Source organism: Psammomys obesus, unplaced genomic scaffold (assembly GCF_907164565.1).
Source record: "Psammomys obesus unplaced genomic scaffold, mPsaObe1.curated_primary_1811, whole genome shotgun sequence".
Classification (NCBI taxonomy): domain Eukaryota; kingdom Metazoa; phylum Chordata; class Mammalia; order Rodentia; family Muridae; genus Psammomys; species Psammomys obesus.
In genome coordinates, this window is record NW_026585686.1 from 10924339 (window position 1) to 10948766 (window position 24428).

The 24428-nt window shown below is 34.6% G+C and overlaps 1 protein-coding gene across 5 annotated transcripts in view; it reads left to right on the forward strand.

Moving 5' to 3' along the window:
* Positions 1–24428, forward strand: part of Ptprd (protein tyrosine phosphatase receptor type D) — a gene marked incomplete in the record, with an annotated part of 2622804 nt that overhangs the window by 309878 nt on the left and 2288498 nt on the right. For all 5 annotated transcript variants that reach the window (XM_055629942.1, XM_055629950.1, XM_055629948.1 and 2 more), the window contains 1 exon segment: positions 5148–5202.

Below are 24428 nucleotides of genomic sequence, written 5' to 3' on the forward strand. Positions count from 1 at the left end.
TTCAATTCTTTCACCTGTTTGAACATTATTCTCTTTCTTTTATTTCTTTCAGGGATTTAATCATTTCCTCTCTGGAGGTCACAAATTCTTTGGCTGTATCTCCCTGGTTTTCTTTATGGATGACCATAATCTGTTTGAATTTATCTTCATCTATTTCTTTATGCATTTTATTTGTTTCCTCCATTATCCTCTTCATACACACAGATGTAAGGTCATGTTCTTGTATTTTACTTAGGTTAGGTTTTCCAGGCTACTTGCCCCTGAATAACTGGGTTCTGGAGATGCCATATTGCCTTTTGTTGGTTGTGATTTTATGCTGGCCTCTATCTATCTGGCTGTCTCATGTGTTGGTTGTCTGGTGCTTGCTGGAATTCTACAGTGGGGAGAACCCCCTTGGTAGGATTCCGAAGGAGACCTCCTCAGGTTTTTGGGTATGGTCAACCAAATGGCAGTGCTTCTCAGGAATTGCCACAGCTCACCTCAGGCATATGATGGCGTGTGTAACTGTGGTCGTTGGTAGTCAAGCGAGTTCTCTACTCACAAGAAGTACTGGAGACAGATGCTCTGCCACTGGGTTTTTGCTCTGAATTTAGTGAACTGCTGCTGCTGCTTTTATACTGTGTTTGCTTGGAGCAGCCCTCTTGAAGAACCAGGGAGCCCCACGGTTTGCTCAGTTTGGCTAGGGAGACAGGTTGTACCTTGGAGCAGTTTCTGGGGATGATCCTGGGGATCCCGGGCTTCTGTAAGAATGAGGTTGTAGCTCTGTGCTGCAGTACACAAGCAGTAATTGGTGGCAGATGAGCACAGCACTCATGCATAAAAACAAAACAAACAAACAAACAAAAAAAGAAGGCTAGAGCCTGGAGCTTGTGGGAATCCAGAAACTTTTCCAGAACAGGAAGTTCTGAGGACGGACCTCATTTTTCTTCCACCATGGGGTTTCCTCCTGATACACAGTTCTATTTGGGATGGTGAGTAGAGCACACACCAGGCAGGTTTTTGGGCTGGCAGCTGAGCACTTGCCTGATCCCAGGACATTTTCCAGGGATTGTCTGGGTGACCTGTAATCAGTCCTGATTGCTTCCTTCACTGTGGGGTTTTCTCTTGACTGGAAATCCCAGTCACTGGTGTTGTGGTGCCCCTAGTTCATTCTGGGCTGGTGATCAGAGCATGCAAGCGTGTTGCTCTGGGCTGGTGAAAGAGTACCTACTGGGACCAGGAAACTATTCCATGGTTTAGCTGGGTGACCTGAACCCAATTGCTTCCTAGATTGTGGGGTTCCCACTCTCCTGGGAAACACAATTGCTGGTGTTTTAAGGTCCAGAGTTGAGTCCATTGGTAGCTGTGCAGTCACTTCTGTCCAGCTTGTCAGACACAATGTCCTTCTGGTGCCGCCATCTTGGAAACCACCCCCCAACCATGCTAGCTTTTAAGCCTTCAACATATCTGCTGCAATCCACATAACCACAGAGGGACTAAGGGACTTTGGGAGAGGATCTCTCAAGTAAAGAGACATAGAATATGTAATTATAGAAAGACAGAGGGAAGATTAAATGGAAATGGCAATGGAAGAAAGGGGTTGGAGTGTGAATATGAAGAGGAACAATTCACTAAAAGCCATTTTAGAAAGATATGAAGAGTTAACAAAATGTAACTAAAAAGAAAAATAAAATAAAAAAAGATCACTGCAGAAAGCGATGAGGTTTTAAGATTATGATACACAATATTTTGAAAAATATAAGTAATTTGAAGATAATCTGACACTTGCAGTTTACGGATAAGTAATTTACACGGACATTTATGGTCAATTAATAAAATGGTGTTTTCATATGTATTAGGAACAATCTGATAATTTCATGGATGAAACACTATTTGTCTTGAAGGTAGAGTCACAGTAAAATTTACAGTCTTGTTTAGATAATTAGAATTTAACTACCATTTAATGAACTTTAATTTGGTATAAAGAAAACAAATTCTAACTGGAGTTTATTTATTCAACATACATATTTTAAATATATATATATATATATATATATAATATTTAATGATAACATTGTTATGGAAAAATAGTAAAGCCAAAATGAAGAACAACTACTTTTATGTATGAATCAGTCTTGTGGCTTATGTCTTCTCATGGACTAAATGAAGAATGAAGTCTTAGAAAATATATATGCTTTTACAATTAATTTACAAATATACAGTTTATATAATAAAAAAAGAAAAGTTTACTACTGTGTATGGTTCAAAAAATGTTTGTGTGTGTGTGTGTGTGTGTGTGTGTGTGTGTATGTGTGTGTGAAATAAATCTATTGGAGTCTCTAAATAGCAAGAGGAAATGTGGCCCAAGTACATGTCTAATGCTACCACATAAAGCCTTCAATTACATCTAGTTATCTCAAGGGCTAAAAGAGCCCTTTGGAAATCCCTAAATCACTTAGAGTATACCCATGGGTCTCTGCATTAGTTTACATCAGCTGTTACTGACACTTGCTATGCAAAAGCTGGTTGATATCCATGGGAGGTCCCTCTTTTCTGAGAAGGATAGGAGGGGTAGGTGGAGGTAGAGGAGTTGAGAGGGAGGGGCTAAGAAAGGAGGATAAAGGGAAAGCTGTGATGGAGATGTAAATTAAATAATTTAATCAATTAAAAAAGGAATATTAGTCACAAAATAAAATAAAACTACATTCCATTTTATATCAGTTATAAGGACAGTCATGATGACAATGAATGCCTGCAGGTGATGATGAGGATAAGCAGAAATGGGAGCACATGTAGGTTCCTATAATGCTAGTAGTGATGGAAGCAAGTATGTGCCATTGGAACTAGTCCAAAGACTAACAGTGATACATATGGCTAAGAATGTATACATTATAGTATCTGGAAGGTACACAAATTGGGAATAATAAATGTAATGGAAAATTACAAGCATTTAAAATATGTGCTTAATATAAATATGAGACAGTGGAGAAGAACTCTTTGAAGAAGATTATGTATAATCCTGATTTTTGTTTTGAAAAATATACATATAACTTATAAAAGATGTCTTTTCTGAAACTGATACTCTAGCCCAGGACCATGCATGGAGATAATCTAGAACCCCTGCAATAGATGTAGCCCATGGCAGCTCAGTGTCCAAGTGGGTTGGTTTCCTAGTAATGGAAACAGGGACTGTCTCTAACATGAACTCAGTGGCAGGCTCTCTGATCACCTTCCTTTGGAGGTACAGTCTAACCAGGCCACAGAGGAAGACAATGCAGCCAGTCCTGATGAGACCTGATAGGTTAGGATCACAGGTAACCCCTCTCCATGGATTTGGAAAGAGACATGGGAGGAGATGAGGGAGGGAGGGAGAGATTGGGAGGGGATGGAGGAGAGGCTACAGCTGGGATGCAAATGGAAAAAAAACTGTGATTAATAAAAAAAATTATAAATTTGAAAAACAAATAGAATACCATATCAAATAGAGATTGCTAAAATTAGGATAGTGCATTTTCAGATAATATTTTCTATTCTAACTTCAAATTATTCAGAATTTTTAAGGAAAATCTGTTGTCATGTTCTCTAGCCTGGATATTTGTTGCTTATATGTATTGTCTATTGCTAGAAATATTAAGTAATAATATTTCACTACTTTGTGGTTGCCCTTTCCATTTCTGAATTCATTAATCATTTTGTGTTTAGTGCTTAGAAATGCTAAAAATCCTATGACAATACTGAAATTTCACAATCATTATAATGGTCACTTAGAAATATGATAAGGTATTTTTATTCTACAAAACTAAAGATGATAATTATAAATGAGGGTACAGAAACCACTGATTTGTTACCTGTAAGTGACAAAAGACAAAGTCAAAGGCACAGTCATGTCATAGACAGGAGTCAATATCAATGAATGGTTCCTAGAAGGAATGCATGTGAGATTCTTACTAATTAGTTTGTGGAGCAGACTGAGGTTTTGGTTTGTTTGTGCCAGAAAGACTGCCTACTGTCAAGCAATCAAGCACTACCCATTTTAATTGCAATTTATTCCAAGAAGCACAATCTATTGATTCTAGCATTCACTTATGTCACAGCAGTATCATTATTTGACTTTATTTAACAGCTTCAAAAGGTTAGAAACTTAGAGACCACTGTGCAAGAAGCCATTAAAAAGCCAGGTTGCTAGCACTCTGTGCCTGAGCAATGGTCATTGTATAGAGAATTAGACTCAGGGCGTGAGAAATACTAATAAATGCTACTACTAACAATAATAATATTTATATACTCAGTGTGAACTAGTGTTTTCCTATAACAAATATTATTTAATAATTACAAATCAGAAGCAAAATCAGGAGGATAAATATAATTTATCAGTCTTTTATAAAGACTTATCAGCTTTTATAAAGCTGCTGAGAGATGTACATTTTTCAGAACTCTATTAAAATGTTAAAAGTCATCTGACTCCAAAGCATATTCTCTTTTGTTGCTGTTTTGTTTTTTGTTGTTGTTGATGATTTTTCTTTATTTTTTAAATTATTTGAATTTATTCACTTTGTACTCCAGCTGTAGCCTCCTCCCTTTTCCCCTTCCCAAACCACACTCCTTCCCTCCTCTCCTCTCATGCCCTACTCAAGTCCACTTACAGGGGCATTCTATTTTTTTGCTAAGCATTCCACTGTATGGCAGTAATCTGAACATGTTTAGTGTTGTTGAAATTGACACATAGTGCATTCATATGAACAGTGTACCAAATTTGACTCCTAAACTATAAAAACATCAATTTTAATCACTTTCATTTAGTCTACTTTGCAGCTTTTAAAATAAACAATATATTTTCTTTTGTATGAATTGGAATAGTAAAATTCCACTAAGATATTTTCAATTACACACACACAGAGACACACACACACAGAGTAGGGCTAAGTAACTGACTAGATACCAAAGCTGTAGAAAATCTTCTATTAACCTATTTACAGCTCAGGTTTGAGGGAGGGCTTGAGAAAAAAAAGGGAGACCAATAAATTTGCCTAATTCAGAGCTGCTCTACTTACATTGCTTTCATGTTTTGCATTTCAATAAACTTTCATTCAAAGAATAAATAAGTAAATGAATTTTATTTAATGATCTCAGCATAACATTGACCTAGTATAATGTCCTAATTTTTGCAGGTGAAGAAATGAAGAATCAAAGAAGTAAAGGACCTATTTCAAAATTTCGTAACTAGTAAGTAATGTCTGCAGATAAATTTAAATCATCTTCCTATTGAATTCTTCTCTATGTGAAAAGATAGTTTCTCATTTCAGATAATATTAAAAATATCAGTTCTGGTTCTCTAGTATATTGGGCAGAAGCACTAATTTTGTTTAAGTTATATTGTTTCTTTCTTATTTCAACTGAATTAGATATTCTTTTCAGAAGGGATGGTATAGATAGTGAGCTGGCATATCAAACGGAAGTCGTTAACATCCTGTGGAGAACTTTCTGTTCTAAGATCTTAAAAGGATTAGCCTTGTTTAATCTTCATAAAACATTTTAAGACTGATGTTTTATCTCTATCATGCAAAACAACCAAGGCTCTAAGATGGTTGGTGGTTGGTAGAGGTACTTAATTTAAGAGCTGCATTATAGCTCTTTAAAGATGCCAATGTTTGCTGTTGTATGATTTCATACTTTTGAAACAATGACAAAAGTGGCGATCATTGCAATTGGGTAGTTTACTGGAATATAACTGTCTGCTATAGCACATACATCAAGATACTGAAGTAGAGAATGAAAAATCAACTTGAGTTGACACTGTACATGCTCTAAGAATTTGTTACTCTTGTTTTTTCCCCCCAAATGACAACTCTTTGAAAGTTTGTTGCCATAAAAATACTAGATAAAATAATATTTGTAAATGGAGAATGAACTGCTGGAAACACATGTTGCACATAACTATCACAAGCAAAGACTGGCAGGTTGCCAGTTAAGTGGAAGGAACATTCAAAAAAGAGAGCCTTGAATTGACCCAATAAAGAATTGGTTTAAAGAAGCAATTGACATTTTGAGCTACGTGAGACATAGATATGTGTAGTTAGATCAAATCAGTTATTTTTGAAAAATGAACAAAGATAGAAGCATAGAGGTGGAAGAACTGAGAGATTTTGGTAATGGAGACTAGACTAAAAGGCAGATGTGATGAGGAAGAATAGGGTACATTATCAAAAGCCTTGTCCTAAGATTTATTCAAAAAACTCTTTTAAGGCATTGAAAGTGTTGAAGATGCACTATTTTTGCTGGTTATTTTTATGTGAACAATTAGAGCTGTGCCTTGGGAACAAAATGCTGTGCATACTAAATTGTAAGCATCAATGCTTATGATTAAGTCGTTCAATGGGTGAAAATAAAGTTTTTAAATTTGGGTTGCTAAGTATAACAAGACATCCATCTCCCAAGCAATCAAAATTGATCAGATTTCTTTTCTTTTCTTTTCTTTTCTTTTCTTTTCTTTTCTTTTTTTTCTTTTCTTTTCTTTTCTTTTCTTTTCTTTTCTGAGATTTATTATTATTCATGTATATGAGTATATTTGAGAGTTAGCCTTATGGGTGTGGAGGTGCCCCTGGAAGCTAGATGAGGGTGCTTCCAATCTCCTGGAGCAGCAATTATGAGCTACATTATATAGGTCCTGAGACCAAACTCACATCTTCATGAACAGCATTAAGTGTTCTAAACTACCAAATATTCTTTCCAGACTTGCTCAGTTCTACAGTGACTTTGAGGAGGTAAAAATCAGTATTCTTTCCAACTGCACTTCTTATATACCTGTTGAATTAATGAATGCATTTCTTTCTGTCTTACGAATCTACTTTGAAAATATGTCACATGATGAAAATAAACATACTACATTTTATTTCCTGGAATATTAATTCTTCTTAAAAACGTTTTCAGAAGAGGATCTCTTGGGTGTGGGAATACTCTGTTTACCTCAAATATGCACTTCAGGAAGAAGAAAAAGCAAGGAATATTTGCTTAATTTGTGCCATAGGACCAAACTTAAATAGCATGAATCTGTTCATCTAACGTGCTTTCCTGGGTTAACACAAAACATCATACAAAAAATTATATCAAAATTATTTAGCACTCCTCCATCCCCCCCCCAAAAAAAAAAACCTGCTTGGTAGTAAATGCAGGAAAGATCTTATATGATAGCCCCTGTACTGGCTAATTTTATGTCAACTTGTGTGATCAATTACCATCGGAGTGGACATGGCCTCCATAAGATCAGTCTATAGGCAATATGGGGAATGACACAACCTATTGTGGGTTGGGTCAGCCTTAGTAAGGTGGTTCTGCAGCATGAGCAAGCCATAGAGAACAAACTAGTGGCAGCACTCCTCTAAAGCCACTGCGTCCAGATTACTAAACTTCTTGTTTTTCTGTAATGACTTCACTTGATGATAAGCTGTCATATAAAAACTAGTCTGAGTTCTTTTCTCTCCAAGTTGCTTTGTTTCTGGAATTTCATCTCAGTAATAGTAACCTTAGGTAAAACAGCCCGTAATCTAGATATTCAGTACAACACAACTTGGTCTCCAATTGAAAGGTGTTTTTTTGTTTGTTTGTTTGTTTGTTTGTTTTGTTTTTTTTTTGTTTTTTTTAAATTCCTCAGTACTGCTTTCACTGTTTAGTTCTTTCTCTGGAGCTCTTATTCACTAATAATTCCAGTGTCCTGATGTTTTCTAATTGTGATCTTAAGAGGAATGACTGAAATTTTCAACAATCCCACCCCATGGATTATGGCTCAATTGAATCTATATCTGTGAGTTTTAATATTATACAATTAGAGTTTTTTTTTTAATTTAGTTTTTGACATAGGCTCTAATATAATTCAATGTGTTCTGTACTTACCCCATATATAATAAGCTGGTTTTAATAATTCCTACGTGAGTGCCAGAATTTGAGCCTTGAAATATCAGTTGGCCCTTTTTTATTCTTTTTTTTCTACATCATATATATCTCCTCAGTTCACCCTATAAATTCTTAAAAATCACACACACACACAGACACACACACACACACACATACACACACTAAAATGTACATTCTATTACAAATCTCATATTTTTCCTGCTCCACAGTCTCTCTCTAAAGTAATGCCACTGCCATCAGACACACTGCTGATGCATATTAATAGCTCTGCTCTTTTAAGAAAGCAGCACTTTGATGCAGGGAGTATTAAAGGGAGTTCTATATATAAATCTGACATTTTATTTATTCAGGACTACAATGAAAAGATGAGTGTGAGTTCAAGGTGGAAAAGGAAGACAGCATTACAACTTCATCTGCAACCATAATGAAAGTTTGATATGAGTATTCTGCACTATTGTATATGCCTGTCACCTAACACAGATATTGGTGGATATTATTTGTTTCTTAATGAAAGGTTCTGTTTCATTCATTTATTTGAAAAAGTACTGTCAGTGAAAGGTGACCATCAAATAGATAAAAATCTAACAGTAAATTCCAGTCAGAAGTTTCAAAAATCATTTCCCTGCATGCTTAAATATCACTTGTTCCACAAGAGTGATTTTGTGCAGGAACGCAGGCCCAGTGCTTATTCCTGGTGTATGTCCCACCATGGCGTGGTGTGCACAGAAAGACCCATTGGTGTTCCACTACAGTCTACTTATACATTCTACATCAGTTCCTTGATTCAAAATGGAACGCGTTTCATGTCATAAAAATGAAACTAATCGTGACTTTTTAATATCTGATATGGAAAATCAGATGAAATATTTATAGTTTCTCCAACAATGATAAGTAATGTATTTTCCAATGCTATATGGTTTACAAAGATAGGGCTGTTAAAAATATATTTTAAGATGAAAACTCTCATTATACTGTTGAAGTTACTTTGACTCAGAGGCCCATAATATAGATTCTTAAAAAACATAACAAAAGTGAATATGTGTCTCTGTTCTTGCATTTGATGGACCTTGAACAGCGTTCCAAAGTGTTTCTGTCCCTCAGTTATGTCTACACTTTGTTTCTCAGGGGTATTCTCAGCTCTAAACAAGGAGGATCATGTTTCTGATAAATAAGAGTATGGAGATTGTTTTACATTTATTTTCATTTCTGTCTTAATAAAATGTCTGAAAATAACCATGATGGAACATACCTGTAATCTCAGCATTCTGAATTTTTGGTGGGAGGAATCAGACTTCAATATCAGTCTGAACTGTGCAATGAGACATTGTTTCACTAAGTAAATTAATAAATATTTTCTTCTAGAAACATTATTGTAATCAGATCTACAACTAATTTATTGAATTCCTCAAATTTTAATGAAAAGGAAAAAATATGGATGAAGACACAGTTTTGTTCATATAGAAGTTTAACAGTACAATTACTATATATTAAAACATTATAAATTTGGGCACTGGAGTGACATCTCAATGGTTAAAAGCATTGGCTGCCTTTCCAGAGGACTTGGATTCAATATCCTGTACTCACATGGTGATTCACACACATCTTGACACTTTATTTACAGAAAATTTAGTAAGTTTTCTAGAATCCATGGGTACTAGACATTCATGTGGTGTACAGAAAGACATGTAGAAAAAAATTCCCACTCACCTAGTGTTCTTTTTAAATATTGAATGTTACAATTTTTATGAAAAAATATTTGTTCATATAATCCATGCTAGTTATCTATTAAAATGGATGTTAAGATCAGATGCACAATTTGGACCTTAGGATAGTTTCCTTTCTGTAGCTGTAATAATGATTATAACCCAAAGTAACTCTAGGCAGGAATCTGTAGGTAAAACTGAAGTACTGACCTTTGAGGAAGGGTACTTATACACTTTTTCTTATAGCTTGGCTAGCTGGCTCTGTTGTAAAATTGAGAGCCACATAATGAGGTGTACTGATACTCACAGTGGCTGCGCACTCTCACATCAATAATCAGTCAAGAAAATAACCTAAAGATTTACTTACAATCCAACAGGACATGTGCATTTTTTAAACTGAAGCTCACTTTTTCTACATGATTATGGCTTTAGTGATATTGATAAAAATTAACCAGAACAGAACTCTATCCCAATCTATGTAGATACCATCATTTAGAAAGCTAAATTGTGTTACGTTGAAATGTTTATCTGTATCTATCTATATTTCTGTCTGTTGGTCTATCTACTTATCTATCTATCTACCTACCTACTTATTTCTAATTTTTCTAATTTTACTATTGATCTATAGATTCAACTCTTATCAAATAAAATTTACATTTACATTTTATTTTCTAATTTATAATAAATTTAATTTCTACATGATATGGAGACAGAGCATATCAATAAGAGTTAATAATTTAATATGGTAGTCTTTCCTTACATTAATTGAACCAATTCAGAGTACCAAAATTAAAAAAAACCGTAGTACTAAAAGTAGACAACTGAAAAGGAAAAAAAGAAGACAGTGACTCAATACTCTGCTGAAACACAGTATTTGCTGATGCTGTGTATAGACAGCAGCTGACTTGGCAACGTACATCTGAGAATTCTTAGCTCAGTGTTCTCCATCCAAAAGCTCCTCACCTTTATCTCTTCATTGCACACCTAGAAATGCTACATCTCTGTCTGTATCAATGGGCTTCATCCCTTACTGTCCAGTTCTCCAACTTCAACTGTAGTTTCCAATGTAGTTCTCCTAAAGCTCCCACATTTTTTAACATTATATTCATTTACTGTTACTCTGCGTGGCTTTATTTTTCATCTTCCAGCTAAAGCTCTGAGTAGTTCCTGCCCTGTCATTATTCGCTAACTTTCCCTTATGCTCCTCCGATGAAAAGAATGCCAGCATTTCTCTTTCTTTCATTTTCCTGACTCTCAGTTCCAACCTTACTTTTAAACTTACTCTTCTTAGATGTTAGAGCACCCATTCTTGCTGACCCATTCTTTCCTAAGTTATGTTCTTAATTGGATGTGAACTCAGACCAATGCCACCTAAGCAAAATTATACATCTGATTCCAGAACCCATAAAAAATCTCCCTCACATGATCTGCCATATGTTTCCCATAGTGTGACTATTTGAGAAAGCAGAAAGCCTTTTATTTTCAAGGCCTCTTTTAATTTCTGTTCCGTCCTCTGACTTCTTATTAATCTTCTTCCAGATTTTAGGATTCTGTCTTGGTTTTCACCTAGTTTCAGCTTATAATTGGCTTGAACACTCTAGTTCATGCTTGGCTTAATAAAGAGCACAGTGAATGGTCTCTTACATGAAATATTATGTAAGGAGACTCACTAGTTTATTGGTCTTGGTTGCTATATTTACCTGTGGACTTTTGAACAAACTTTATGGCAAGAGAAACCTGGAAGTCTTGCATTCTGTAATTTTTGAAATATTGAGACAATGATTGGTTTAATTTGTATGAACTGAGACTACTCAAAAAGAATCTCTTCTAGGATTTGAGCAGAGAGGAGAATAGTACGAGGGAGTCTCTACAGCAGAGACAGAGCACCTTTTTAACAGGTAGAAGAGGTTCCTTTTAAAGGAACAGTTTGTAATTTCCACCAAAACTAAAGGATGAAGACTCCCTGACACTCTCACCACCTCCCCTTTCACCATTTCCACAGTCCTAGGAGAGAAGTGCATTTGTTATGTTTAAAGAACATTGATGATTATTATCATCTGATGTTCAAAGTCAGTCCAAGATGTCACTCTGCTGATCACTCTTGGTGCTTACTCTTTGTGTTGTTCATCTTAAGTCTGTACATGTGTCGTGATGTAAAGACCATCATAGTTTGTACAGAGTGTGTTTTCAGCCCTAAATTTCAATATGCTTTCCATTCCCCCTTTTTTCTTCTGTGATTTTTGACAGGTGAGGATTTTTTGTTTGTTTGTTTCCACGGCCTTTTTTTTTTTTTTCCAGAATATCATCTAATTTTAATACTATGACATAAAGTATTTTCTGATATAAAGTATTTTCAGACTGATGTATTTTAGTTACTACTATGGATTTAATTTTTTTTTCATGACGTGCATGGCCCAGTTTCCTTTTTAGTGCCAAACTTTGTCTGGCATAGCCCATACTTTGTCTGTATCACAGTTTAATATTCACATATTAAAGGAACTTGCAATCAGCAAGTTTTAGCAATTATAAATAAATTTGTATGCAGATTGTTATATGAACACACAGTTCTGAGTTCTCTGGATAAAATAAAGTACATGATATTGCCTTTAATATTTCTAAGAAAATATCAAACAATCTTCCAAAGATAATGTTTCATTTTAGCCCTTATCAACAATGAGTAAATGTCTCTGTTGCTATATAACATTTGTGATATTTTTGTTGCTTTCAATGTCTTGAGTTTTGTTTTTTAATCAATTATTATTTTTGTGAATTTTATACATACCTGAAGCATGACTTGAGTAAAACACTCACATTTACCCTTCCTTTCCTTCTCCCACATTTTCTATCACTTTCCCCTACAACTTCAGAATTTCTAAGTCTTTAAAGTTCTGCATGATCAAATAAATGAGTTTCTAAATATTTTTTTACTTTAATTTTAATTTATTCTTTGAAATTTTCATATGGTGTATTTTCATCCTAATCATTCCCAAACCACAACTCATCCCAGATCCCCTTCCCAGTCCCCAAGTTTTTGTTCTTTCTTTCTCCCAACCCCCCCCCAAAAAAAAAAAGCCACAAAATAACCAAGATCCTAATTTGTGTTTAACAAGTACTACTGAGTATGGGCCTGCTGTGTTGTTGCCATTGAGGAGAATGTATTTTCCCTCTCCCAGTGACTATCAGTCGTAAATACACTCTTGGCTAGAGGTGGGGCATTATGTTAAGTTGTCCTCCTTTGTGCTGGATATCAACCTGCACTGGTGCAGCAGGTCTTGTGCATGCTGTGTCAGTTCTGTGAGTTCATATGTACATCAGTCTTGTCATGCCTAGAAATTGCTCTTTCCTTGGAATTGTCCACAACTTCTGGATCTTATAATCTTTCCACCCCCTTTTCCTCATAGATCCCTGGGCCCTGTGTGGAGGGATTTGACATCCCATTTATGGATGAGTTCTCCAAAGTCTCTCAATCACTGCATGTTGTCCAGTCGTGGATCTCTGCGTTAATTACCATCTGCTTCAAGAAGAGTCTTCTCTGCTGAGGGTTGAGAAATGCATTCCTAGCTTTCTTTTAGACAAAAGTAGATCAATTTTTTGAAAAGTATTATCTTAGCCATATAATATCTTCCTATCATTGAACATGGATTATCTCCACAATAATTATTTTCAATTGTTATAATCAGAGTTTCATAGTTTCTGTTCATAGTCTGTTAAATTGATGCTTAAAGATTTAATTAGTTTATATATTAATGTGTAATTTGTTTTTTTAATTTAAATTTGTTTATTTTTGTTGTATACAATGATATTTTATTTGTTTTACAGCTTTTTATATTGAAGCTCTGTCCTAATTTATTATCAGTTTCTGGAGTTTCACTGTCATTGTTGGTAATTACTCATTTGTGTTTTCACTAACTAAAGAGATGCTTTAGTTAACCAATGCAAACACAGCTTCAATCATTCCTTTAATTCTTTTCTAAAATATTACTTCATTACTAAGTACTACCATCATGATTGGAAAGGAGTGGTGTTCAAGAACATCCTCACATTACTTATGATGTTACAAGTGTCCCATCTCCTATCCATTAAGTGTTGTGTTCATTGTAGATTTCTTGTAAATATTTTTTACCAAGATGAAGCTTCTTTGTTTATTTAATTCAATAATTGATTTTATTTTAAAGTAGCTATTGAGTTTTTCTACATATATCATATGGTCTTTTAATTTTTCTTTCTTCATATGTTAACATAATGAAGGAAAGTTAGATATTAAAGTATGATTTAGTATTGTTAAACTATAATCCCATAAATTTATTTGAATAGTCTACTCTTCTAATTAAGTTGAAGTGCTATGTTCAGGCCTCTTCCTATCTTAAATTTATCAGCACTCTAAATATAGTATACAGCTTTTTAACATCTTGACTTTAGAACCACAGTACCCTAAGTAATATTTGCATGCATGTCCATGTAAACTAGACTTGAAATTTTAGTATCATTTTTAAATGTTCAGAACTAAAATGAAGAAAATCCGCAATCGTCTTGATTAGAAATTTGGTAGGTGAGGAGAAATTTCTTTAAATAGAAAAGTATATAATAATATCTGAGGCAGTCAAATATTGCAAAGATGTCCAGTCTCAGTGTAAAGAAGTACATTCCAGAATTCTGTTGGTAAAAGTAGATAAAATAGATTTAAAAAAACACAGAGGAACAGACTTTGATAAACATATTTGGAACAGTGGAACACTTAACAGTGAATGGCATAATACGGTATAGACTCTGTATGGAAGTAAAATTGAATTAACCTAAGGGCAGAGTAACCCGAGACTAATATTCATTAACATATTTGCAGTGATTAAAAGTGAGCTTCTCAAGGGACTCTTAGTCTGTGCCATAGCAATAGCAAACCTTAATTATGTAGCTTAAATTTTAAAATTGCTTTGTAAGAGTTTATCCTTTTAAATAGAACTCAACCTTTTTCCTCATCTCCCCATATCACACACACACCCCAAATAGAACATTAGAAAACAGCAGATTCTACTTTATCAGGGCCCCCAATTAAGTGGCTGGAGGTGTCTCTTTCTGTGTCATTTTCAGAAACAATGGTATCATTAAATTGCTGAAACTGTAGTGTCAGCAGGAAGCAGTGCAAAGAGCTGCCAAAGGGAGAACAAAATATGAATAGTGCAGCTACTTTGAAGTCTTCCTGACCCGCTTCCCAGTGTCTACTGCTGAACAAGCTATAAACAAAATGTGAGGGAGCAATGCAAAGGCTGGTGTGGAACCAAGGCAACCTTACCCTGCCAGCAAGAGCTGTGCTCAGTAACTTCTCCCACTTGAAGCCTCAGGCAAACTGCACTAACCAACCACTGCTTCAGAACATACCTCCTACTCTTCTCTGCTTCCTCTCCGATGGCTGTTCTTTGATGGCAAACTACCTCCTATCCCTTAAAGAAACTGTTTATTTATTTCTTCAACAAACGCAGCTGAACTCCTACCTTGTTATAGGCACACTCCTAGGCTTTTAAAATAATTCCATAAACAAAACCTATAAAGTTCTGCTGTTTAGTTACTCAGAAGTGGTCAGAACAAATAGCAAAATATGTGGATAAAATAAATCTTATCTACATAATATATTGAACTTATATGTAGAGTGGAGAATAATTTAAAATTTACTCTTTCAAATTGTGTGGGCAGGGATTTAGGAGGAAGCAGGTATCACCATCTGGTTGTGTATTACAGCTTTTCATATTAGCTGTATAAGACTAGGGCACCTACTTCTTTCTCGCTGATGTGGCTCTCTCTCTTCTAAGCAGGAAACATGTAATGCCTATTGGATTTTCTTTGTTGAAGGACTTGTAAATAACAATGCATAGATTCCCTCAGTTTTTGGTCAGTTTTTTTTTTTTTTTTTTTTTTTTTTTTGGTCATTTACTATATTTTTTTAATGTATGCAATAAAATAAAATATCTTATTTTGGCTTTCACCTGATTAAGGCATGTTTCTTTAACTAGATGAATAATCAATGGCTTAGAATATCCAGGTCTACAAGGCTATTTCTCCACTTCCCCCAAAAATATATTATCCACATCATCTAGAGACTTTGAAGGTTAGTTTTTCAGTTTTCAGTAATCCGAGTTTAGGACTGAGAGACTGAAGACAACACTTACTGTTTATAACTACTGTACAGTCAGAACTTTGACACAAAGCCTCACAGATCACTATTAAATAACAGCTCTTCGTTCAACTTTAAGACCATTAACATGCTTTGAAACATTGTCTCATAAAATTTTCTGAACAGTGCACTTAGTCTCTAGCACCTTTTATCACCTTGTTGAGGCTGTTTTTCCTCCTTTTAGGACATCATGGCTGAGCAAGACAACACTATTGATTTAATAGAAATTTTCTACCAGGGAAAGAAAAATCTTTTCTAATGGAAACAAAACCATCTATGTATGATATGTCTTGCTTTCAAGGTGATCTATATGTAAAAGTTACCTTTTGGAATCATGGAAATGTGGGATCCGTTGTTTATGTCTTCTTGTTGCTTCTAGGCAGGCAATTCCCAGAAACTGGGGAATATTCATCTCCTTGTCTAGCTGCTGGGAACAGAACTCAATAAATATTCTGAAAATGGTTTTAAGGACAATTACATAATTCATTGAATTTGAAAAAAATATAGGTAAGTTTAAGTTTTGAGCAAGTTTCACATGTAAATGAAAGGGAATTTTAATCTTTCAGCTATGCGCTTTTCTCACTTAAAATTATGTAAAGATAGTAAGGGCTTAGTAAAATAAAATTTATGATGTCAGTGTGAGCATACATACAATTTTAAACCTGATATTTTTTGTATATAAGATTAGTTAGATACTTTTCTGTTGCTGTGATAAAAAAATATGAGAAAAATAAACTTATGAAAGGAAGAGTAGCTATAGTTCTAGAGCGATCAGGTCCAGCATGGTGAAGAGACCTCACAACAAGCAGTTATGATAGCCAGGCAAAGATCATATATTCAACACTAAACATGACTCTGAGAATTCAAAGTAGAAGTTGACTGTGACTTTAAACACTCATAGTGTACCTAGAGTTATGAATGGCTTTGCCTCCCAAAGAATCCATGACTTGCATGATTCCTAGGGACCAAATTTTCTAATATTTATACTATGGGAAACATTCCTTTTCAAACCACCACTGTTTCTGCTCCAAAATGTCCTACACTTAAAGGACAATTCAGGCAGAGGCTGGACTGCAGTAGAAAGTTTTTTTGTTAATTTAATTTAATTTAATTTAATTTAATTTAATTTAATTTAATTTAATTTAATTTAATTTATTTTTTAATTGATTACAAGAACTGTTTTTTTAAGATTTATTTCTTTTTTTCCCTTTCTTTTATTTTATTTTATTTTTATTAATTACACTTTATTCATTTTGTATCCCCTCATAAGCCCCTCCCTCCTCCCCTCTGGATCCCACCCTCCCTCCCGTTTCTGCATGCATGCCCCTCAACAAGTCCACTGATAGGAGAGGTTCTCCTCTCCTTTCTGATCTTAGTCCAACTGTCAGGCAGAGTGAATGGAATTTTATGTAAGAAGTGGGAAATAGTAAGAGCTGGAGAGGACAGGAACTCCACAAGGAGAGCAACAGAACAAGAAAATTTGAACACAGGGAACTTCTTAGAGACTCATACTCCAAGCAAGGACTATTCATGGAGATAACCTAGAACCCCTTCACAGATGTAGCCCATGGCAGTTCAGTGCCCAAGTGGGTTACATAGTAATGGGAAGAGGGACTGCCTCTGATATAATCTGTTTGGCCTGCTCTTTGATCACCTCCCCCTGAGTGGGGAGCAGCCCTATCAGGCCACAGAAGAGGACAATGCAGTAGAAATTTTTAATGACTGCTTCCTTGAGAATAGACAAGCCTTGGTTAATATTTCTCTGAGCACATTCTTAGGTCTCTAATGTGGCCTGCAGTCAAAGGCATTGCCATTTATGTCTGGCTAATCCAAACCTTGAAGTTTTCATTTCAACACTCATGTTATATGCCAGAAATTCAGTTACTTAATATTTGCCAAAATAAAAAATTACTATGATGATATAATTTTTTTAAATGCATTTTAGGCTTAGGGTATTAAAAGAATGAGAACTTTATGGAGACGATGGTTCATGTGAGGTTTGCCTCTGAATTTGCTGCTATGAAGTGCTGTAAATAGAAACAAAACTGAAACTAACAAGGGCAATAGTGAAAATAGAGTGAAGCTAGGGGTTGTTTCACTCACCAACCCTGACCTCACAGCTTCCTGCAAATATTATACTGGCTCACCCTAAAAGAGGACAATGGCCAGAAGCCTAAGGAATTCTTATTCCCAGTGATGTCCTATACCAAAAAAACAACTCAATAAGATAGGGGCATATAGAGTTTGCCTGAAGTCTGAATCTTACACTACCTTTTTACACTAGAGAGTAAAAATGACTATCTCTTTACATTTGCCAAATTATATGTGGTTAAAGCTTACTAGACACCATATAATGTTAAATGTTAGAAAATCATAAATTGTAAAGAACACTGATGGAGATACAACAAGGTGACCCACAAAGGAATACGCTTAGGAAAGCAACATGGAACAATATATCACAAGACATGATATGGTATATTTTTCAGGTTTTTAGACACTCGATTCTGAGAAAATGGGCAACCAATCAGCCAATTAATGAGAGAGCTTGGTTAAATAAGCCTGACTAACTCCATGACAGGCTTCATTTTCTTACTAAGGCAAAGTAGGTCTGAGTTTCCATTCCCCAGGTTATAGGAAAAAAAACACAGAAAATGGGTAGTCAATTAGATTAGGCCAAGACATCTGGCCAGAGGTAGATAAGGTTGCTCAACTGCTGGTTTTGAAAGTCCCTAACTCATGACTAACTCCTGACCTGACCCAAGCCAATCCCCAAAATACCCATACCCACTCTTCTAACCTACACCAATCAAATTAAAAATGACCGTAACTATCCCTGGAAATCCCTTAGCTGACTTTAAATTGGGCCTGTGAGCTCACCCCCGGGTTGCCATTTTTGCCTGGATGGTGATCATTGCATGCTGGAGTTCTGCATAACAAATGTTCTTTGCTGTTATCATACTATTCAGTCTTGGGGTATTTTCTTCAGCAAGTTCTGACCCCTAATACAATAAATATTAGTTTAAAATATATTACTATAAATATAGTAATAAAATATTACTCTAAAATATAAAGTTGCCAGTGTTCTTATAAAAACCAAGATATGGAATACACGCACCATGTCATGAATATTTCTATGGGTGAATTCACTGTCAATATTTCTCTTTTTCTTGTGGACCTTTCACATCAGCTCTTGACATCCACTCAATGGAGTGTTAAGGAAGATGACCAATGCTGACCTCTAACTTTTACCTTTAAGTATACACATGTGCATGCATACTTATAAATACACACATACACACATACACAGACATACTCACAGGTCTCAGATTTTCTTAGGATTTGTTTTCCTGGTCAATATAAAGCTAATTTAATCTAAATGCAACTGCTTTGTTTTGTTTAGTGTTGCTTTGATGGTAAGATGCAATCTTATCAGCAGAGAAAGTTTACATCAGAAAATATAGAGCTCTTTCTTTGTGATGATGTCGTTCAAGCTGGAGGCAAAATAATTGCTGTAATAAAGCATTTAGAAATTACGGTTAAAGACAGTAAGTTCCATGTTGCAAGGACTCAAGAGTTGTTTTTAAAAATATCAAAGAGTGGACACATGTCTCTACAGGAGACCCAAGGGCACAGCACAGTCATCACAGTCATCACAGTGCATTCAGTTGACAAGTCTGGCATGAGTTCGTACTCTACAAACTCATGTACTGACTAAAAGACCAGAAAATGATCAATTACTGATCTGTCCTTTCTCTGAAGTTTTGGAAAAGGAGAACAGTTCCTATAGCACCTGTGGTAGATTTCCTAAACTTTGGACAATTAAATTAATTTTTTATTCTTTTAAAATTTCCTAAGAAAGGTTTTAAAATTTATGTAGTTCTTGGAATAATTCTGTTCAGCAAAAGGATTCCAAATAAATTATTGCTACTAACCATAAAAAATTACTAAAAATGGCTATCAATGTCACCCAGTATCTCTGAGAAATAAAAATATAGACTCTGGAAATAATCCACTTCTTGCCATCACTGGGAAGTCATAGAGGATATGCAAGAGCATGCATATCATTGACTTATGTTTGTGTTCAAATATCAGTGTGACAATGCCCTTTTCATGACATCAATCCATGCCACAAGAATGGCTGAGCAGTCTATTAAATGTTCAAATCATTTTATGTAAAATAATTGTCTTCCACCTTCAATGTCTACTGAGCTGCTAATGTATAAAGATAACATGTTAAATGTATCTGTTAGATACACATAAATTTCTAGTCTGTTTATATGGGGAGTACTTTACATGTTTACATATTCCTGTTTGCTTCTCTTCAGTGCCTAATAAGATTCCTAGTAGACAAAAGGTTAATTATTCATTCAAGTTAATAACTGTTATTTTCAAGTGTCAACAACTCCGCAATTATTGGGCATAGATTGTCTGGTGTGCAATGTTCCTAGCAAAGTGCTTATTGATAATTCTGATTTCTTTAATTATTTGTTATTCCAAAGATTTTTAACAGTTAAAGAATGGGCATTGCTTTCAAGGGCTCATCTTACCAACACTATATTCATAATCATAAACAGCAAGCTATCTAAAATGTATTGTAAAATAAAAACAAACAACTTTTATGCTTTTATTTTATCATTATTTTATAATGATTCATTAAGCTAATGAATCATTATAGCATGCATGTTTGTATTAATATATAAGAAAAATGTTATAATATAGTTAACTATATAAATACTCATATTGAAACAATGAAAGAGGTATTTTTTGAAGATAAATACCTCATAAAGAACTAATAGTATGGTATTTCTTACACTTTTTTATATTTCTCAATTTTGCTAAACTTTCAAAATGTTTAATGCATTCATAATTGATATGACAATAAACCAAAATGGAAGGCAATTTGCAAGAGTGTGTGTGAATCCGCTATGCATCTTGTAAAGGCATTAAGGGAAGTGCTGTGAGTCAATGCTGAAAAGACTTCAATTACAGCACATTTAATGTATTTAATATAAGTCTTTAATTGAGGTTCTTTTTCAAATGAAGTTCTGTATTAATTAAACAAAGTTTAAAATACTATAACATTAAAAATATTTGAAACATAAATAGTGAAAATGAATGAAATGTTATAATGAAGTCAAACTCCCAAATTGCTGTCATTGTTAGATCTCATTAATTTTTTTATCAATAACATATAATAGAGAGCTTGACATGGCATTGCCTCTATATCTAAGAATGTTTATTCAGCCATGGTATCAAGGTCCTAGTATATGAATGTCAAATACTCTTTATGGAAATTGTTTTCAATTATTGGCTCAGACACTAGCAATTAAATACTTTGTAAATTTAATATGGGTAAATCTCTATGTATAAAATCATGTGTCTAATTATGTCAGCACATGGGATTCCTATTTGTAGATGAGTATTTTATCTAAATTATGTGGCAACTTTATATGAAGGAACACAAAAAAGTCTAGGTTATAGCATTTTTAAATTTGAACCAAGGTATTTGAGTAGGATACTCTTATGAATCATGTGTCACTAGCCTATCAGGTCTCATCAGGACTGGCTGCATTGTCTTTCTCTTCCTCTTCCTGGTAGGCTAGGCTCAGATGGAAAGGGAGGAGGACTGCCCCTATCAGTGGACTGGGGGAGGGATAAGAGAAGAGAAAAGGGAGGGAGGGTGGAATTGTGAGTGGACAAGGGAGAGGTCTACAGCTGGGATACAAAGTGAATAAATTGTAATTAATAAAAATAAATGAATTGAAAAAGGGAAAAAAAGAATTATGTATCACATTATATATATTGCTTACCAAAAGCAAGTACTCTTAAAAAGAAACAAAATATTCTAACTATACAATTAATCTGTGGGTATGTCTAGCTCTGGCTAGCTTTACGTTTTTATATTTGCTTTGATATATGTCACAATACAAAAATAAAACAAACTGAAAGAAGTTTCTGCTTATTGCTTTAAAATCATTACATTAAATTAAAAACATAAATTATATTTATGTTTCCAAGGTAAACTCTTATGTGGACTTTCAAGGAGATGAGACTCAATATCTACTCAGTATGCCCAGGGCAACAAGACACATTTAAGTAATGATCCCACTGAAGTCAAATTTGGCAAATCATGAGTTTATCACTCTTGTTTGTAGAGCATGGGGGAGGGGTCACTGTAGGATCATGGATGACTCCAGAGTAGTTCCATTACTCCACACCCAGCTGAGCATGGTTGAAGACTATTTCTCCTGAAGCTTGCTGGCAGTTTAGCATGTCAGAATCTGTTTCCCCAGCATTTGTTGCTATAATGTAACATTGTGGATGGTCCTATGAATCTCATCAGTTTCAAATTTCTCAGACTTGTACATTTCATTTGCTTTCTAAGTCTCATGATTTCCCTTCTCTCCCTGGAAAAAGTGTTTCAGTTTGAAAGAAATTGGTGTACAATATAGGGTAATGAAAAATAAAAGTGAATAAACTATAATTAATAAAAAATAAAAATTTAATTAAAAGAAGAAAAATAGGTGGTTCATAAAAATGTTAACATATAGACCAAAAAAGTCAATTAACTCATTAATATCATATTATTAAGTTTATTTCATTTGGGTGTACACATATGTGAAGGTGCATATTCACATATGTGGAGGGCAATCATTATTATATATAATTAATATATGCTTTGAAATCTACTTGTTAACTGAAAAGTAGATAGCAGTGCTTCTAATCATTTGACATTTTTTATTTGTTTCTAATCATTTATTTTATTTTTTATTTTTTTTATTTGGCATTTTTATTTGTGAATTCTGGAATCTTCTCATAGAAGTGCCTTTTTGTTTAAATTCCAGCTTAATAAATTGCTTTCATGCTTTCTAAATCAGAACAGTGAGGCAGAAAGTGTTACGATTCATAAAAGCCTCTATCTATTTAAAGAAATAGAAATTAATGTAACTAATTTTCTGTTTTGATTTTCTGAAAATTTTATGAAAGGTGGTCATTTAGATTGTTTGAAGTTCTCTAAAAATTGCACTGAACAAATCACTTTTCCTCAAGATGGACTTCGAATATATAGTGAGTTTCAGAATAATATTTTTTCATTTTTAGTTGCTGTAGTTTCCTTGTAGAGTGTCACAAGAATGTTCCTGTGTTATAGGCTTGTTCCTCAGGACATCACAACATTAGAGGAGGTAGAACCTTGCTGATGCCTTGTAAGAGAGCTTTAGATCATTGATGACGTTCTCTTGATGTCATAATGGATCCCTGTCATGTTGAACACTTTTGTTCTGCCTCATCTTCTATTTTTGATGTGCCACCATAGCTCATAAGCAATAAATTGGAAACTAAAAATCTAAAAATCAATCTAAGTCTTTATTTCTCATAACTAGGTGTTACATAGTATTTATTAGAAAACAGAGATCTAATATAGTTTTCTTATCCACTTTAAATACATGAGTTCTTTTGACTTTTAGATGCAATGTACAATAATAATTCATATACTATTAGTTTCTATTAAAACTTCAAGTATGAGTTTAAATTTTTAAATTTAAATTTATATTTTTAATTTATTCATTTTATACGGCAATCATAGCCCCCTTTCTCATCCTTTCCTGGTTCCATCTTTCTCTCTCTCCCCCATCATTCCTCTACCCTAGTCTTCAGAGAGGAGAAGCCCTCTTTCCCTACCATCTAACTCTTCAGGACTGGCAGCATCCTCTTAACTCTGTGGCCTGAAAAGGCTGTGCTGCCAGGGGGAATTGATAGAGAAGCAGGCAATTGAGTCCATGCCAGAGATAAACCCTTCTGCCCTTACTAGGGAACCCACATGTAGACTGAGCTGTCTATGGCCTACATTTGCACTGGGTAGGTACTCTCCATGCATGGTCTTTGGTTGGTACATCAGATTCTTCATAGCCCCTGGGCTTTGTTGGTCTTCTTGTGGAGCTCATCTCCTCTCCATGTCCTTCTATTAGCCCACTACCCCATAAAACGCCTTGTTCTTTGCCAAAAGTTTGGCTGTGAGTCTCAGTATCAGCTTCGATATCCTGCTGGGTGGAGTATTTCAGGCTCTCATCCTGTTCCCAATCCTCAACTGCTTTCAGTTTCTATTCTATTTGTCATTCTGAATGCAAATTAAGTATCCTCCTTAGGGTCCTCATTGCTACTTGACTTATTTAGGTCTGTAGTTGTAGTATGGCTGTCTTGTATCATATGGCTAACATCCACTTCTAAGTGAGTATATATTACACTTGTCTTTCTGGGTTTGGGTTGCCTCATTCAGGATGATCTTTTCCAGATCCATCTCTTTGCCTACAAATTTCATGATGTCCCTGTTTATAATAGATGAATAGTATTCCATTGTGTAGATGTCTTTTTACAGACTTGTAAATGAAATCATAACTTTACAGTTGGTCCTTATTAAGCTTCAAAATTTATTATATCCAAAATTAAATTACTAATTTATTGTTCAAGAGAATCTCAGTACATTTTGATCTCTCTATGCCAGCTTTAGTTCAGAAAGAATTATAGCTCACAGTTGGGCTGTATTTTCTTTTCACTTTGCAAATCATGCTTGCATGTTTTTATGGATTATAAGTTTAGTATTTCTAAGTATGTGTCCAAGTATGAATCGATTCACAAGGCTGCAAAACACTGTTATCAGATGAAATATTATTTATTGT